Source organism: Lepus europaeus (assembly GCF_033115175.1).
Source record: "Lepus europaeus isolate LE1 chromosome 21 unlocalized genomic scaffold, mLepTim1.pri SUPER_21_unloc_2, whole genome shotgun sequence".
NCBI classification, from domain to species: domain Eukaryota; kingdom Metazoa; phylum Chordata; class Mammalia; order Lagomorpha; family Leporidae; genus Lepus; species Lepus europaeus.
The window spans coordinates 680,155-696,037 of NW_026909007.1; the positions used below are offsets into that span (position 1 = coordinate 680,155).

The 15,883-nt window shown below is 46.1% G+C and overlaps 1 long non-coding RNA gene across 2 annotated transcripts in view; it reads right to left on the reverse strand.

Annotated features, from left to right (window-relative positions):
- LOC133754324 (uncharacterized) overlaps positions 1-12,774 on the reverse strand; it is a 38,333-nt gene extending 25,559 nt beyond the window's left edge. Inside the window, exons 1-4 of one of the 2 annotated variants that reach the window (XR_009865195.1) lie at positions 12,691-12,774; positions 7,126-7,308; positions 5,643-5,764; positions 2,213-2,334 (exon numbers count right to left, since the gene is read on the reverse strand). This is a non-coding gene — a long non-coding RNA (uncharacterized LOC133754324). Of the gene's footprint in view, positions 1-2,008; positions 2,335-5,642; positions 5,765-7,125; positions 7,309-12,690 lie in introns of those variants that run through there. The other variant, XR_009865194.1, reaches the window with a different exon arrangement.
- Positions 12,775-15,883: the final 3,109 nt, after the last annotated feature.

Consider the following 15,883-nt stretch of genomic DNA (forward strand, 5'->3'; position numbering starts at 1 on the left):
CTTGGCAGCTCATGGCAAGAGCCTCGGGTAATCACTGATGTCATAAATAAGAGTGTTAATTGTAAAATTAACAACAGAAGTCTCTGCATTTACTCTCCATGTAGGAACTCTGTCCTTAATGAGCTGTACTATGAGAATTAACTGCAAAACTTGATCTCAAACAGTACTTTATACATTGTGTGTGGGGATGCACACTGTTGAAATCTTTACGTAGTATAGAGTTGATCTTCTGTATATAAAGTTAATTTAAAAAATAAAGAAGAAAAAGTATGAGATAGAGGAAATAGGAGAGCTGGATAGGGAGGTGGAGGTGGAGAGAGATACCCTTTCTGCTAGTTTAATCCCCAAATACCCATAGCACCTGGGCTGGGCCAGGCCAAGGCCAGGAGTTGAACTCCATCTGTGTCTCCCATATGGCAGTCAGGAATCCAACTCTAGGCCATCATCTTCTGCATCCCAGGCACATTAGCAGAAAGCTGGATCAGAATATTTTAAAATTCCATCCCAGGCACTCCAGTATGGGATGTGGTCACCCCAAGGGCAGCTTAACCCCTGCAAAACGCCCATCCCTGAATGCTATCACATTCTTAAGCACTGTACAGAATATTCACTATACTTTTTATAGAAATATAACTTATACTAATCTCACACACTGCAACTTTGTTAAATTTATTAACTGAAATGGACTTTCAGTGAACTATTTAGTATTCTTTTATACTTTGGATTATATATTTGTCACAAAAAATCAAGTTTTATTCCTTGCTCTGCTGTCCAAAATCCTTTTCCCCGTTTTCACATTACTTTTTTTCAGCAGAAACCTTCCTTACGACATTTAAAAGACATGCACAAGAAAATATTTGAGTCTTGTGGCCAACTATTTGGGGAAATCATTTTGCATTCCTCCATTATATGCAATGTTTACTGTAGGCTTTCCTTAGGTGTTCTTTTTAAGATTTTGATATTTTATACATTTTGAATGAAAAGAAAGAAACAGGGACAACCAGAGGAAGGAGAAAAAGTGATTTACACACAGAGATCTCTCCCGTATGCTGATTTCCATAACAGATCCTTGCAACATCCAGAGCTGAATCAAGGCCAGAGCCAGGACATGGGAACTCAGTGTAGCTCTCCCAGATGGGTGGCATGAACTCAAACACTTGAGACGTCACCATTACCTCCCAGGATCTGCATTAGGAGGAAGTCAGGAAATAGAACCTGAAATTGAACCCTTGCACTCTGATACAGAACTTGGGATTTCCTACATGTATGTGAATTACTAGACTCAATTCCTGCTCCCCACAGGTGATTTTTATCTAGTTGTGGAAATTTCCTTCACATCTTAATTTGCTTAGGGTTTTAATCATTAATGGGTGGTGGATTCAGCCAGATGATTTTTCTTTTAAGATGATCACATGCTCTTTAAATTCACATTGTGTTTTTTCTTAATATGCATTATTTTCTGTTTTTCTTTCTTTCTGAGATACTTATTTTCAAAGAACTTTTTGAGGAGCCCTCATATCAACAAATTCATTTTATTTAGCACCAAGATTTTTATTAATTAATATTTATATCAATTAATATGGTGGTTCTTGCATCAATTTTGATAATTTTTATTCTTGTAGGTGTTTGGTCATATTCCATGTTTCTGAATTTTCATGGAAGTTGTGGGAAAAATAAAGTGAAAGAAGAATGCACAGGACAATCTGCCATCACACTCTACTTCAGTTTATTCCGATGTACCACATAGAAAATAACTAACTGCTCTATGTGCTACTCAGTTATTTTATGAGACAAATGAAATATTGTGCATAATGTAAACTGATATATTGTGCCATCTGGCTTTAGGTTTTACCAACATGACAAACTGAGGGTACATTCTCTTTTTTGTCAAAATTTAGATAATGGACATTAAAACAAGAAAAAAACATAAAATTGTATGAAGAACAACATAAACATGTTGATCTGATGAACCAATGCTTAAATCTAATATGTTACACAGCATCCCATTTACATATATTTATATGTAAGCATATAGTATTTTAAATGAATAAAATATCAGGGCGCATAGGTTAAACCACTGCTTGGGCCCCTCGCATTCTATTTGGCGTGCTTTTAGACCAAGTCCTACTTTGCTTCCTACCCAGCTTCTTACTAATGCACACCCTGTTAGGTGGAAGATGAGGACTCAAGTACTTTGGTCTCTGATACTCACATTGGATACTCAGATGGAGTTCCTGGCTTTTCACTTCAGCTTGGCTCAATCCCAGCTTCTGGGCATTTAGTCCTCTCTCTCACACTCTCCTTCTCTGTCATTTTCTTTCTGTGTTACTTCACCTTTCAATTAAATAAATAAGATTTGGAAATTCAAAAAAAATTTCAAAATATTTAAAATAAGCATAATGATTCACTTTAATAAGGATAAATTTATGTATTTAAAACTATAATAGGTGATATTAAACTTATCACAAACTAAATGTTAGTATATTGTAAACATATATATAAACATATAAATGATAAGTAACTTTACTAAATTGACAAGATATTAAAATACACTTATAGACAATATTTTAACCAGTTCACACAGAGAGAGAACATTATTTCCAAATAGGAAGGCATTTGAAACTTTCAAGGTTTATGGGTCCAGTCATGTCATAAAGGCATAAATCTAAAAATCCTGTATTCTATCATCTATGAAACAATAGAAAAATTACCAATTAAAGTGTTACCAAGAAGTCATTTAGACACATGAAAACTTTACTGAAGATCATCTTACATTGCATTGCCCCAGAATTATTTTTCAGGAATCAGAAAAGTATTAAGTGGGGATTGTGATTATTGCAGTCAGAACATGAAATCAGATAGATTATTCAGCTAAGAATTCTTACAAAATTATCTTTATAAAACAGAAAAATATTAAATGTGAAATGTGACATATTCCAGAATTGTCTGAAATGCCAAATTATTTATAGATTTGTATAAAACATAGATTTGTATAAAGCATAAAATTATTTATAACACATTAAATATATGTCATCACTGTGAAATCGTTATCAGTGTAAAGTATATTACTTGGTCATTAGATGTTCCAAGATAAAAACTCTAGTATTTCTTTTATTTAAAAAAGATTTATTTACTTGAAAGTCAGAGTTACACAGATTGAAGGAGAGGCAGAGAGAGAGAGAGAGAGTCTTCCATCCCCTGGTTCACTCCCCAATTGGCCACAATGGTCAGAGTTGTGGCGATCTGAAGCCAGGAGCCAGGATCTTCCTCCAGGTCTCCAAGTGGGTGCAGGGACCCCAAGACTTAGGCCATCTTCTTGTGCTTTTCCAGGCCATAGCAGAGAGCTGGATCAGAAGTAGAGCAGCCAGGGCTCGAACTGGCGCCCATATGGGATGCCAGCACTACAGGTGGTGGCTTTACCCGCCATGCCACAGTGCTGGCCCCAGAAATCAAGTATTTCTTATGACATCATGTTGTCTTGCACAAACTATCCCTGTGAAATATTCCACTCTGTGTGCATTTGATGTATACATGCATATGATAAAACATATACTGCATGTTCCTCAAACTCTTACATTACAACCATTATGCTTACTTCCCAGTACAAAAATCATTAAAATGTGCAAGATCATCAAAAGGAACATTGGAGAATTTCCCAGAGCCCAACATAAATCAAAACAAAAACTGAGAGGACAAATCAAGCTGAAGGACTATTTTTTCCCCAGGACAGTGGCTAAATACTTGAGCTTCAACCCCCTGTGGGTAAACCAGCTCTCCCTCTGGCGAACTGGAATAAATAAGAAAATATGCCAACTCGTGACTATCCAAAGGCTAGGCATAGCCAAAGTATGCACTAAATTGGAACTAATGAAGCATACAAAAAAAATAAGCTACTAGAACTGAGTTTCAGATTAGATAATGGAATTACATTTCAAATATTTAAATAAATATCAGAAAATGAAAGAATTGAAATAATAATGAGCACGAGAAATAAGAACAAGGAACAGAAATATTGATCATATTTGTAAAAGAACAAAATAAACATTTGAAAATTGTAATAAACAAATATACAATACAGAGTTTAAACATTAAGTTAAACTCAGGTTTTCCATGTCTGAAATGCTCTCATGGGCTTTTCAGCCAGATCTGAATGTCTTAAGAGCTAATTCTGAGGCCAGAGTGCTGTTTAGTTCATTTGTCATTCTACGAGGCTGTGGTATGGCCTGCTTCTCATGTTGGATCATTCTCTCCTTTTTCATTCTATCTATTGTTATTACCAGACACTTGGTCTTATTTATATGATCCTATGACACTTAGTCCCACATATATGATCAATTACACACTTAATATGATTTGTCTAAATATTTGTCTAAATAAGATTGGAGTTGGTGAACTCAAAAGGCTTCCATTGCCTTAGCAGCTCATGACAAGAGCCTAAGGTGATCACTGATGCCATAAACAAGAGTGTCAATTGTTAAGTCAACAACAGGAGTCACTGTGCACTTACTCTGTCTTTAATGTGTTATACTATGTGAATTAATGGCATAACTAGTACTCAAAGAGTACTTCACACTTTGTGTTTCTGTGTGGGTGCACTGTTGAAATCTTTACTTAATATATACTAAATTGATCTTCTGTATATAAAGATAATTGAAAATGAATCGATGTGAATGGAATGGGAGAGGGAGTGGGAGATGGGAGGGTTGCCGGTGGCAGGGAAGTTATGGGGGGGGGGGGAAGCCACTGTAACCCAAAAGCTGTACTTTGAAAATTTATATTTATTAAATAAAAGTTTAAAAAAAAAACAAGTACATGAGCTGCCAATCACAGTGTGCACTAACACTAACCTGGATCAGAAACAGAGGCAAAATTTGCACCTGGGCACTCTAGTATGGGATGTGGGCTTCCCAAGTGGTACTTTAATTACTGAACAATATGCCCACTAAAAGACAAACATTTTTGTCATCAACTTATTAAAACCAAAAGCTTTTCCATGATATATTGTGCAAAACAATGAATATTCTCTTATCGGAACTGATAAGCTGTTCTGTACTCATAGTGGCATAGACATGGACCACAACACACTGAACACCACGATGACTGAATCACATGTCCACATTATGAGGGAGGTGGATGAGATGATAAAGTCCACCCAGTACATGACCAGTATTTAGTGACAGCCATCAGATTGGTCTGGGTCACATTGGAAGATGCCATTGTGTGGAAGAGTGTGCTAGTACTGAAACACAAACAGATTAACCATATGAAAAAGAATAAGTAGAAGATGAAATGCATGTATTTATACTTAAACTGTGCTGACCAGGAGGTGCTAGGACTGATGGTGATGGCCTAGATGATGCTCAGGAGGCAGGTGGTGCAGATGGAGAGGCCCCTCATCATCCTGTTTACGTCGAACAAAGCCTTACACTTGAATTCAGTCCATACATTCAATGACTCAAACAGGTCTGGAGAGTGCAAAAACAGCATAGTAGTGAGCAAAGCAATGTGGACAAAGGCCAGGTGACAGCTGGTCAGGTCAGTGGGCTTTGGCCGCCTATCCAGCAGGATTGTGGAGATGTGAGAGAGGAAGAGGAAGGTGTTGGTTGAGATTCCAATGCCAGCTTGATAAAGAATACACGTACCTGCCCCCTCCACAATCCACTGCAGATGGATGTCTTCCCATCGTAGCATGGTCGGAACTGAAGAGTGGCTGAGCGAGGATTGATGCTGGAAATGACTAAACTGGATGGAGCCCTGGGGAGGTCTAGGGATGAGGGAGAAAGAAAAGGAGGAGGTTTAGATTCAGATATGGCTTGGGAGAAGGCACAGTGTCAGGATGATTCTGTGCCAGAGAAGGATTTGTTTTCAAAACCATGACAGTCAGAAGCAGCACAGCCCTGCCCAGGACATCATCACGGCCTGATGTTTATATTAACAGTGTCATTGTGAGGCTCTGTGCCACCTGATAGGGGCACTGGCAGACACACATCTGATTCCTCTCTGTACACAGCAGGTAATTAATAGGTACTGGTTGGATGAGTGAGCCTAATTCTTCCCAGCCCCTGAGACACCACTGAAAACTGAAGGTCTGCACTCCCTTTTGTAGCTCCCAGGATGCACTGGAGAGCAGAAAGGGGGTGTGCTGTGAGCAGAACACAAGCCTGTGCGCTGCTCCCAGCACAGGCACAGGTGGTGTCAGGTCCTGAGCCTTAGGCTTCCTGGGTCTGGTTTCAGAGACAACCAAATTCAGGTGACAGTGTGGAAGCCTTCCCATTCTGCCTGTATTCAGTTGCTCTTGCAACACAATCAGGTGGAGGTGGGGTGAGAACGAGGCTCCCATCACCTGGACCGCATGGCTCTCGAGAGGGAACCCTGGGGAAGACTGCTCCACTCCACAAAGAACCTGTCCCACCTTCAAGTGTGACACTGTAGGTTTGGATGAGAGCTTTTGTAGCACTGTGTAATGAAAAAAGGCTCTGGAGAAAGATAACAGGGTGAAATGGAGACAGGACACATTGCAATGCTAGTGCAGCCTGCTGGATGTGCTACCTCTGAGGAGTCCCTGGCTCACCAATGCTCAGGTACTTAAGCCAGGCCTTGCACAGGAACAGGAAAAGCATGCCGGTGATCAATTCTGTATTGGCTCCACCAGGGCCTCTCAGATCTCAAGGGTCATCTGAAGTAGAAAGTATTTAAACTAGAGGACAAGGGACTCTCTTCCTTCTATTTCCCAGCTCTCTGGATTCTTAACTTGCTATCGTTCTGTGAAGGGGGCACCATTTTATCTGCTTCAGATTTGTAATAGAAATTCTCCCCGTTTCCCTCTTGCTCACAAATAAGGCTTTTTCTCCATTCGTTGAGGGTGGGGCCCTCAGTGCTGGCTCCTGAGAGGGTGCTGACACTCTGGGACCCGAGTCTCCTCCCCCTCCTGCACACTCCAACTGCTCCACATTCTTGCAGAAGGGAGACAAAGCCACGTCAAAGGCCCTGGATGCCAGGACGACCTTGAGTCCGTGGTCACCCTCACCCATCCCTTTCAAGGCCCTCAGTGGCTTCTGCACAAACAGGCCCCCTCATGTGGCAGAAATCTCTAAGAGGAAGCAGAAAATCCACACATGTACTGACCTGGGGCACTCTAGAGGAAACGGTGGATGAGGTGGTCAGGCTGGCCCCCACAGCGGTGACAGCTGCTAGGTCGATAGTGTAGGTTGTCGGAGACAACGGTCCTTGGATCTTGTCTTCATGTGTGCTGCTGTTCAGAGTGTGCATGAGACGTGAGGCGTTCTTCCCACACACCTCCCAGAAAACCTGGTAGCGTGGTAAAGAAAAGGCGAGAGTGGAGCCAGGGCCTCCCGAAGGCCAGGGCTGAGGCCCAACACCAAGTCCATGTCTTTGCAGGTTTGGAATGACAGGGAGCGCAGAGAGGTCTACTGGAGATGCGACAGAACCACCGCCCCTCCAAAACAAGAGCTCTGGTCAAGGCCCCTCCCTCTGCCTCCCACAGATATTGAAACCACACCCCTTCTCAGACCAAATGGCCTGTCTGCCCCCCAGGCAGCAAGCTTCAAGGGGATAGGGGCCTGGCTTATATTTTGGTATCCTCAGTACCTGCTGCACAGATGGAAGAATGGTCGCCAGCCGGCTGAGTTCTACTTAACATTCTCCTGTCACATTATGGAGGTGTTTAGTATCTCCGTTTTCACAAGCTGATGCTGTCAGTAAACAGAGCCCCCCACCAGTGCTTGCCCTTGGCTTGCATCTAACCTGTGGAAATGCTCTGATGCTGGCCCTGTGCAATGACTGCACCTGTCCATTCTGCCAAGCGCTGTGCCTGCGAAAGTTTTGTTTCACCCGAGTGCACGAGATTTGCTTCCAGCTCTGCTTCTCCCATTTTTGAATGCCTTGTTTTCCTTGCAAAATTTAATTTCCTATTTAGTCCGTTCACTGGGGCCTCCTGATCACAGTTTATTCCACCTTGCATTCCATAGTGATTCAGAGCTTAGGGAAGAAAGATCCAACTAGCTCCAGAATCAAGCCCCTCGGAGGAGAGTTTATGTGATTAGGGAGTGCTTAAAAGGGGCTTGAAATGGAAGGGGCTTGTGATGGAAAACGCTTACAGACTCACAGCAGAGGAAAATCGCTAAGCACACTTGCGTTGCCTTCTTTTCAGGCAATAAACTCGGCAACACTGAGGCACCAGCACTTGTCTTAAGCTTCCTTCTCATTCTGATGAAAGCAATAAATATACTGGAAAGGTGCACTTGCAGGAAAACAAGAATGTACAGGACAGCATTTGGGGACTTTAATATAAAAAAAAAGACCCACTGCCCACTTGCTGTCCCCACAGCCTTCATGGAGCCCGGCAACTTCCAGCACAGGCAGCAGTGTCTGCAGGCTGCGATGGTGCAGATGAGAACAGCAAAGGACAAAGCGGCCAGGGGCTGGCCCACAGCCCACTGCTCAGTGCCTCGGAGCCAAGAGCTGCCTGCAGCTCTGCTGACATCTGAGCATTTACCCCAGCCCAAGGGGACCACTGGACCAACCTCCTCTTGGGCCTAGTCCTTTGCCTCCTCACAGTGTTGGAGCAGGCAAGCTAGCTGGGCCAACCACTCATGGCCACCTCCTCCCACTTGCCCCAGTGCTGGATCTCAGCACCTTGTTCCCCTCTCCTGCCCAGCCAACACTGAGCTGCTCCCTCTCAAGGGGTCAGTCCTGAAACCACAGTGCTTTCTGGCAACCCTGTCTTTCTGGCTGCATCAGAAGGGGAGGGGGGGACAACTGCATAATAGGAAACAAAAGCAAAACCTTCGGGCAATGAGCACTAACACCCCTGGCTGTGTTCTAAGCACTTCACAGATATTAGCTCATTTGAAATTCACCACACACCTTGGGGCTTGGGCCCACTGTTATCCCCATTCTACAAAGGAAGAACCCAAGGCTAGAAACCAACAGCCCTGCTTCACAGCCAGGTTCCTCCTCCTGCCTCCCACAGCGCCCCCTCTCCCTTCCCTGGGGTCTGCAGGAAACTGAAAACCACCGACACTGGAAGGATTTGCTGGAAAATCTCCCAGCCATTTGGTACTTGGCATGACCTCAGAATGCACAGGAGGAAGCAGCTCTGTTAAGCACTTCCATCTTGCCTTCCAGAAAATGTTGTTTGTTTAAAACCTGCTCTTCATCAACATTTACTAAAAGGCAGCATCTTGTTCACCATGTCAACCTGGAGCAGAAACACAGCGATTCCAGGGTCTTCATAGGTGCAGCATTGCTAGGATTTACGAGCATCAACACTGATAACACACACTGCTCAAGTTTTTATGGATACAAACAAAAACCAAAAGGACAACTCGAGAGCCCAAGCTGCTCAGGAGGAACGAGAAAAACAGCAACAGAAAGTGAGCACTGGCACAGCCCGGGTAACAGATGGCATGGGCTGTGCATGAGCCACAGATGGCAGAGTGGTGATTTGTGGCCAGGAAAGATGCCCTCCAATTTACACACCACTTTTGTGGACTGGGCCTGGTGAGCTCCAGAGGCCCTGGCCAGAGAGTGTTTCACCTGGCTCCAGCGAATGAGAGGAGAGGGTTGGGAGCCTGGAGCCAGGGCCCAGGGGCACCTCCAGCTTGGTGTCTTACTTTCTCCGAGTGGCTGCCTAACTGAAACTAACAACCAGAGGGGCTTCAGAAATAATTTTCTGTTGATCTGAAGTAAATTCTCCACAAGAGAGCAGTACATCACAAACTATCTGTCTGCATCCTGGCCCTCATATGTCAGAGTTTATGGAAAGAGACCGGAAGATACTTAAATTTACAGTGGGAGCGCAATGGGCAATTTCCCCAGTGGGTGTGAGGCAGCCTCCCGCTCAGTACCACCCTCTTGCTTCGGGCCCTAAATCAAAACCAAGGCAAGGGGGCTGTTTGCTGAGAACCCTGGCTGATAAACCTTCCCTTCCAACAGGATGCCCAGCTGCTGAGGGGTCCAGAGCAGAGGACTACCCTCTTGGGTGCTTATGTGCTCCCAGCACCTGCCTGCAATAGCAGCAAAGGGCATTACTGGGTGCCTGAAACTGGCTTTTGGATGTCCTGTTTGTCCACATGCATGGCTTTTCTTTGGCTGTACATGACGAGCTACTTTCTGCTTTCTGCACCAGACAGACCTCTGTGGTGCTGCCAGCAAGCTCCCTGGATACAGTGTGTTGGGGCTGGGGGGTGGCAGGGAAGAGAGGCAGTGCATCAGGTGCCAGTGGGGCTGTACCCAGGTCAGGGGTCAGAGGTGACTGTGTGGTGTCTGGCTACTGAAATGACAATTGTCCTGTTTCAGCTCTGGTAGGGCCTTCCCCTCCCAGAGACAGGGGCACAGGTATCTATCAAGCTCTTGGATACACAAGGCACACCTTAGGGTGTTGGCAGGGACAGAAACGCACAGGCCAGCCAAGGTGAGATGGGTCAATGCAGCCACCTTGGGAACAGAGCATTCATCTGAAGAGCTGGCCCAGACTTCTGCTGCCCATGGAGGCACCGTCACCTCCAACCCTGGCCTCAGTGGGGAGGGAGACACTGGTGACTGAACCTACCTGAAAAGCCAAAGCTTCCAAGGTCAAGTTCCACAGTAGACAATAGACTGTTGTTTGTGACTGCAGGTATTCATTTAAATACAGTGGAATGAGTTCATTAAGCCTTATTGGTGAGTACAAAAAGGTTATCATAAATTGGGAAGAATTGGCAACCACCACTTACCCAGAAAACATTGGCACCACTCAAAAGATTATGCCTGCAGCTTTCTCTGAGCTTTAAAACAAGGATGAAGCATGTGGTGTGCTCAGAAAGGGCGGCAGGGCCCAGCTGTGTGTGTCTGTGAGCATGGAAGACCTCTGCCAACCTGCCTGTCTCCCAGATTTCTAAACCATGGCAGGCTGAGCCAGAAGAGGCAACTGCGGCGAGATGGATTATCTGCTTCTCTTGCTCACACAGCCCTGCTTCTGAAATTCATGCTCGGAACACCTCTAATTCAGTCCCAGGACTGGTTCCCAAGGGGTCCAAGCAGGAACACTTTGCACTTCTTCCCTGCATTTGTTTGCTGCTGCTGTGCAGCCAGGTAACTCGAACTCAAAACAGACTCACTGGCATGAAGAGCAGCAACTCACTCAGAAGACAGAACAGCCCAGGACCTGAGCCCAGCTCTGAAGCAAACAGACAGGAGCCAGAGGTCAGCTGTGCTGCACCACATTGGAGTACCTAGGGAGCACAGATAAGCACCCCGTGCATGGGGGCCACATGGTCAGAATGCTGAGTAATGGTTACTGAAAGGAGAAGGATGCTGTCGGTGGCTGTGCTGCTCCTGGCCAGGCAATGGCAGGCCACCTAGCACAGTCTGCCTCAGCCCATCATCCTGACTGTTCCAGGAGGGTGTTATGACACCCATGACTGAGTTGGAGGCCTGAGAGATAAGTTAATGCTCCCACCTGACCCAGAGGAAGAAGGACCTCCCCAACTTCACCCAAGGCTCAGAACTCTGCTGGTTTTATCAAACCACGAGTTTTTATCTTCCACTAATGATATGGGATAAGGCAGGTAGCTAGATTAGGATCAGAGCTAGAGGCCATACCTTCCCTGCCCCATGTTATCCTATCCACCCACCTGTCAATCAGATGACCCTTTCCCTAGGATGTGCTTCCCCCTGCCTGGGACCTGGGGATAGTACCATGTAACCACTCCCCTTTCTAAGCTTGTAAACTCAGTAAAGGGAAGAGTTCTCTCATTCTCTCTCTCTCCCTCCCTCCCTCCCTCCATGTGGACCCAGAGCAAGTAGGGCATGGAATTCTCCCTCTTTTCCCTTCCTGGCCCACTCTTGCTGAGTAATGCCCAAAGGTGTGTGTGTTTTCCTCACCTTCTGAATAAACCTGATCACCTGGTACACTGTGTGTGTGCCTGTACTTAGAATGTTTCTCTAAGTAAGGGGCAAGACCTGGAATAGGAATTCAGGCCCAGCCTGGCCCACAACACTAGGACTGAAATTGAGCTTTAACCTGAAAGCTTTTCCAGAAACCTTTGTCATAAAATGAAATCACTGGAAACCCCGTGAGCGGTGGGCTGTTTCCCCCAGGGGTTCTGGAACCAGGAGAGGTGAGGTTGCTGTGAAAGGGCAGCTGGTGCCCACCCTCCCCGTGCTCAGCTCCGCACCTCCACCCAGGCTGCTCACTGTCTCTTGTCCTGAGGGTCCTATGGGGAGGCTTGGTAGGGACAGTCAGGAGCCCTCTCTTTGCCCTGCCTTTGCTGCACACTCAGACAGTAGGCTTCCAGTGCACATCTGCGGAGTGAGGGAGGGAAAGGCCTCCTGTCCTCATCTGTACGAGGGTCACAGCACCTAGACTTACTTAGCACGCTGCTCTGGGAGTTGAGTGAAGTAAATTCATGTGAGTGAGCACATCAGTAAATGACTGACTACCACTGGTCAGAGACTTCCAAGGCTTGGGAAGACAGCACAAGGAGAGTTAACCTCCAAACACAGAGGTTGGCGCCCACGGGGCAAGATGCCCACAATCTGGGCTGGCTCTCTGGCTTCCCGCCACATGGCCAGGAAGACTTTCTGGTTACCCTCAAGAAGGCCCACTGGGAGCAGTTTCCTTGCAATCAGTATTTGTCAGAATAAACTTTTTTTCTTTTTTCTTTTTCAAAGAACAGGAGCACTCACCTGTAATGATGCCATTTATTCTCCAGGGGGTCCTGCCAGCTGACCTTGAGATATGTCCAGGATCTCTGTGAAGCTCAGATGACCCACTGTCCCTGATTCTACAAATTAAAAATAAAAGCATCTGTTAACACGATAGCCCAACTCTCTTTTGATCTGATTTGCATGGAAGGGTCTAACTACGGACAGGAGTGGAGAGCCAGGGCCAGTTGAAATGTGCAGGGAACATCAGAAGAAATGCAGGAGGGATGAGAAAATTCAAGGCATCCCAGCCACACAGAGAGCTGAAGCTGAAGCTGGAGATTTATACACAGTTGTTTCTTTGTCTGTGATCTAATATAAGTGGAGCAGTCAGGCCAGCTGGATCCTGAAGGCAACTGCTCCACAGAGCCCCTCTGGACAGCTGTCTGCAGCCTTGGGTCTGGCCTGGGAGGGGCTCTGAGAAAAGCCAGGGTAGGGGAGCTACCTATGAGATACCACCTGTCACCACCTCTCTCCCTCCCAAGGGATTCTGGGGACAGGGCTTGAGAAAGAACATTCTCAAGTTCCAGCAACAGGGGCTTCATTTGCCTGGAGTTTCCAGGAGCTTCTTTGCAGCACAGCCCCCTGCTGGCCTGGGAGGCTGCAGCAGTCGAAGTTAACACCGGAGTCAGGGCTGGGCTCAAGAGCTGCCTGCTCTGAGATCAGCTCTGCAATGAAACGCCCCAAGCCTCAGTTTCCTCACCTGTGAAATGGGAAACATAAAAATAACTCTGCAAGGTAATTGTGAGGATAAAATTCAATAAAATGCAAATCAGCCTGCCCTGGTGTTATGAAAATGTTCACCTGTGGGGAACCGCAGGCTGGCCACCTGTGAGAACCTCCTCATCTGCATAGCTTGCAGCAATCGGTCGACCACAAGGCCCACGAAAACAGCCAGGTGAAACAGATGAAACAGAATGGACTCTGCATAAACAACTAGGAGGAACCCGGTGAAACAGATGAAGTTGAGGCAGGACGGACTCTGCATAAACAACTAGGAGGAACCCGGTGAAACAGATGAACTTTCGGCCTGAGACTATACGCGCCCTTTCATCTGATTGGACGATACCAGCGTGAACTGCACATGAAGAGAGCCGCTATTGGCTGTGCAGCGGATGCTCCACGGGACTTGGGGTATAAAGGGACATTGGGAATGGGGTTTGGAGCTCCTCCTTCTCTTTTCTTCTCTCCCCCCCACTCTTTTCTTCTGCCCCCACAAGTAAAAGTTCCTTGAGAACCGAGAAACAGTGACCGTGTCATGATTGCGTTGGACCCTTGCTGGCGAGGGTCCGACATTCACCAAACATGAGCTGCTCACATTACCAAGCAGAAGCCTGTCCTCAGACTAGAAATTGCCTCTGGAGGGTAAAGACACCCAGGTCCAAGCCCTGACCCCCAGCTCAATTCAGTGCAACAACCTGCAGTGTGAGGCTTTCCTGTCTCAACACAGGGACAGCAAGACAGGGAATGAGTCCCCTACAGCTGGAGAGAACCTCATCCTCCAGCTCACCTGGCTCAGGGTTCTGCACTGCCCCTGCCATGGTCTGTTGTGGCTGGTCTGCCCCGTGTGCTGGCCAGAAGGGATAAGGTGGCACTGGGGAGAATATGACGAGGGCTGCATTCCCACAGATGCTGGTTGCTCTGCAGCCTGCCTTGACACCTACACAGCCCTGTACAGATGCATGGGGTCAGGGGAGCAGCTCAAAGAGGAAATGTTCATGGGCAGGCTGAGGTCTTAGGGTCAGACAGGGCTGGTGTGAAGGGGAAAGGAGAGGTGGCTGCACACTCACAAGGCCAGGCGGTGTGCAACTACTGGCAGGCATCCCCGGGCCCATCCACTAACCAGAAAATCCAGCTGCTCAGCTCGACTGGCACTGCTTTCCCTCTCACCATCACAGCTCCACCTAAAGCCTACTCCGGGGTACCCAATTCAGCAGAAATACAAGACACAAATCACAAGTCAGGGAGAAAGAAAGCGTGGCTGGAAGGCAGAATTGGAAACACTGAAAGGAGGGAGGGCACCTGCGGAAGGGACAGGGACTCACTGTCTCTGCGCACATCAGTTAGGTGCCTGCCCTGGCCAGGGTGGAACAATAAATACCCACCTCCTTCCTCACGGACCTCTCACGAGGCCACTAACACTTTTCCAATGATAAGAAAAAAAAAGCGACCCTGTTTTAGGCTGAAACCAGGAGAGCAGGAAGCTAAGGGTGTGGTGGTGGTGCCCAGGGTGGCAGTGTTTGCAGGATCCCCAGGCGGAATAGCTGGGCTATTCTGACCCCTGCTGGCCTTGCTTGTGCAGACAGCAAATTTGTAGAATTCAATACCTTAGCACCATCCTGGGACTTGGACAAAGCCTTCTAACACAACTCATAATTTTTCAAAAATAGTAACAGCTTCAGAAAACACATTCGTCTGCTAAAGTTTTCAGAAGACTTTTCAGGAAAAGGCTCACACGCTGACAAATTTCACTTTTTGAGCGTGAAGACAGTGGAATGGAAGGGCTGTCAAGACTGTCTCGTTCTCCCCTGACTGTGAGCTTCCAGAAAGACAGCCACAGATTTCTGAACTGACTTGTTCTTTCTCGAATGGAGGAGCAAACAAAGCGTTTTGCTCCTTTCACATTCTCAGTGCTTCTGCTTCCTGGATTCCTGCCCTAGCATGTGACCCTTTAGCCCTGCTGGAACCAGCTGGCAAAGGCTGGGCTTAAAATTTGTCTTCTGTTTCTCTTTACTGCCCCCTCTTTCAAGGACTTCTTATTTCAATGGAGCCCTGGAAAAGCAGGCCTGCTAGGTGGAAGTAACTGCAGCACCACTGGTAAGAGAAGGACAGAGGCCATTTCCCCAGCACCCAGACTTTTCTTTTAAAGGCTTTCCCTCACTCAAATATAAAAACATAAGAAATAGAAGCAAGAGCCTCAGACCTCAGATGACTTCAGCCTTCCGTCAAGCTTTCAGAGTGACATTTCACATTGACATGGATGCTCTATCCTTCTAAACAGGAAGAACAGGCTCCAAGCCCATCAAAATCGTGATTCAGTCAGAAAATTCCAAGAACATGGCATAACTTTTGGCTTTTCCTGATGTGAGAGTAATAAGATTTATGACTGAAAAGCAACCATTTATATATTTAATATATATATATATATATATTACATATATATATACACACACAC